Source organism: Gracilinanus agilis, unplaced genomic scaffold (assembly GCF_016433145.1).
Source record: "Gracilinanus agilis isolate LMUSP501 unplaced genomic scaffold, AgileGrace unplaced_scaffold49262, whole genome shotgun sequence".
NCBI classification, from domain to species: domain Eukaryota; kingdom Metazoa; phylum Chordata; class Mammalia; order Didelphimorphia; family Didelphidae; genus Gracilinanus; species Gracilinanus agilis.
Window position 1 is genome coordinate 1 of NW_025383869.1, and position 3,025 is coordinate 3,025.

General features: G+C 65.3%; 1 long non-coding RNA gene across 1 annotated transcript; it reads left to right on the forward strand.

The window, feature by feature from the left end:
- Positions 1 to 10: 10 nt before the first annotated feature.
- LOC123255601 lies at positions 11 to 1,922 on the forward strand. Its single transcript, XR_006506778.1, has 2 exons — positions 11 to 205; positions 1,115 to 1,922. It is a non-coding gene; the product is annotated as an uncharacterized LOC123255601 (long non-coding RNA).
- Positions 1,923 to 3,025: the final 1,103 nt, after the last annotated feature.

Genomic DNA, 3,025 nt, shown 5'->3' on the forward strand with positions numbered 1-3,025 from the left:
CCCCGGGCCTCACACCTCTCCGCCGGCCCCTCCTTCACCCCACGCTGCCCCCCCGGGCCGGGGCGCCCACCTGTGCTGATGGGCTCCCCGCCCCCCTCCGTTCCCCCTGGGCTGGGGCCTGTGCTCCAGGCGAGGACCAATGAAGACATCTCCGCCTCCACCATGGTCCTACAGGAGAGTCTGAAGACGCCCTGAAGTGCGGCAGGTGCCTGGGGGTGCAGGGAGAGGGGCTCTGGCGGGGGGTCGGCACGCTCGGGCCTGCCCAGATCCTGGGAGGGAGGCGAGGGATGCCAGCACCTTTGGGGGAACGTGGGGGGCCCTGGCTGCGGGTCTCTGACCCCTCCCCTCTCGGCTCTATCCTTCCTTTCCTGGAGAAGGGAGAGAATCTGCCCAGGCCATGGGGAGAGTCTTTACTTTACAGTAGGGGAAACTGAGGCAGGCAGGTGACTGACTTGTCCGGGTCACACAGCTAGGAAGTGTTGGCAGAATTTGAGCCCAGGCCTTCCTGCCTCCAGGACCAGGGCTCTGCCCTTTGGGCCACGCCGTTGGGTCTCTAGGGAAATTCGGAGCACACGCTGGCTCCTCCCGCCTTCCCTGTGACTCTGAGGGCCGGGTGCCAGAGTGTCAGGGGACCTCCGGAGGGCTCTTGGGGTCCTCTGCACAGGAGCCCAGAGATCAAGCTGGCCTGGGGCACCCAGTGAGGCCAGAGCCTCCCTCTGAGTGTTGGGCGGGCAGCAGGGCTGTGCTGCCCGCCATGGGCTCTGAGCCTCTGGCTGCCCAGGAAAGGGGGAGACCGTCACCCCAGGGCTCCCCGGGGCTCCCCAGGGCCAGACGGCATGCCTCAGGCGGCGGGACAGGCTGCCCATGGCTCGTCCTGGCTCTGGGGTCCAGGGCGTTGGCACTGGATCCATTTCACACTCACGTGGTTGGCCCATGAACCCACAAAACTGCAGGTCTTGCAGGCCCCTCAGGCCACTGCCCATGCCAAGGAGGGCCGCCAGGTGCTGGATGCCAGCCAGACCTTTCCTCCTTGCGAGGAGGAGAGAGGGTAGCTGGGCTGGGGGAGAGGGCCGGCTGGCCTTCCTCCACCAAAGCCGGCTCCTCGCCTTTGCAGGCTCGGTGCTGCTTGGGAGCCGCTTCTCCTTCCTCCATCCCCTGCTCCAGCCTTCTCAGACCTCGAGGACGCCTGGGTCCCATTGCCTGCTGGCTTCCCCCCTGCTCCAGGACGGGGCCTGACAAGAGACTCTCCGCTCCTCCTCTTCCTTCACCCCAGAGAGGAACATGCCGGCTGGGCCGCGGGCACCCCTGCCCCCTGCCCCCCGCCCCAGCGTCAGCACCGTGAACACGCCCCCATCGCCCCACGCAGAGCCTTCAAGGTTCACCCCCCCCGGGCCCAGCCCGTGCACCCCCGCACACTCTGGTCCCTCACGTGTGCCTGCGTGTCCGTGAAGACCCACATCCCTGGGCCCCGCGCACCCCCCCCAGATCCTGCACCCTCCTGGGGGTCCCAGCCCCAGGCTGCTGTGCCCTCGGACATTGGGGGCGAGCTCCCCACCTCCCCTCCCCCGCCTGAGCTGTGCTCCGGGCTCCCTTTGAAGGCCTGAAGAGCTCAGATGAGACACTCCCTGGCTTGGGCATCTGCTGGACAGGCCTGGACGGGCCCCCACAGGGGCTGCCGGCCGGAGGGCCCGCACAGACACGGTACTGACTCGAGAAGCGGCACGAGTGTCGGGCCTTCTCCTGGGCCGGGAATTGTTCCCCCAGCCCCGGGCCCAGGAAGAAGGTGCCAAAAGGAGGCAGCCTCTGGGCTGGAGCAGGCCCAGGACCGGCCCCGCTAAGGAGGCTCCAGGCCAGGAGGTGGAGTGGCTGCTTTGCAGTGGAGTGTGGGATGGCTCTAATAAACGATTGTTTCTGTTTGGGTACGTGTCTGGCCCTTCTCCTGGCACTGCCAGGTGGCGGGGGGGTTCAGGAAGGCTCCCCCCAGAGGGAGCACCAGGCCAGACTCTTCTGGGTGAGGCTCTGGGCTGGCCACAGTGGATGCAAGCAGAGTAAGAGCCGCCCTGCCCACCCTCGGTGGCTCGCATTTTGGGGGGGCAGCAGGGGATCAGGAGGGAGCTGCCCGTAGAAAGCCGCCGGTGAGCAGAGGAAGCCGGGGACTCCTGGGGGGGCATTCCAGGCATCGGGCACAGTGTGCACCCACCTGGTGGAGGGTGGGGAATGGAAGACTGGAAGTCCCAGGCAGATGCTGCTGGGGTGGCAGAGTGCCAGCACGCAGGCAGGCAGCGCCAATCTGTCAAGCTCCCAGCAGTGGCCCAGAAGAGCAGGTGCCAGTCCCCGTTCCAGTCAGCAGGAGGATTGGGCCAGGAATAGCCCTGACGTGTCCAGATGGGAGACTCGGCCATTGGTGTTTTACCCACGAGGCCCAGGGAGCCACTGAAGATGGCACAGAGGGATTCCTGAGCAAACCTGAAGGCCTCAGGCCTGCTCCTCTGGGCTGAGCTCAGACTCTGCCTCACCTGCCTCCCAGGCTGTTGGGTCTCCACCCAAAGTACTGGTCACCCCTCCTCACAAAGGGGGCAGCTTAGAGCGGGGACGGGCCCTCCAAGTAGGTGCTGGGGGGCCCTAAGGCAGGCCCGCTGTGTTTTCAAATCAAGCCCCAGCTCACACGGGTTAGGCCCAGAGCAGAGGGGCCAGTGATACGGGGTGGCCCAATGAGCAACCCTGAGCCATCTCCTAAGGGACTGGGGCGGGGGGAGGCCAAAAACAAGGTCTCCCCGAGATCCAAAGGGATATGGACAACACGGGCTCTTCCATCTGGAACTGGGTGCTCACCCGGAGCTTTGAAGGAAACGGAGTGGCACCTAGATAAGCTCTGAAGATGCCCGTCTCAATGCCTACCCTCACCAAAGCTTTGGTACTGAAGAGGCTCTTGGAGATGAGTCTTGGGTTCTAGAACATGACTCCAACGCTCTTTCCCTCTCCCTCTCTCTCTCTCTCTCTCTCTCTCTCTCTCTCTCTCTCTCTC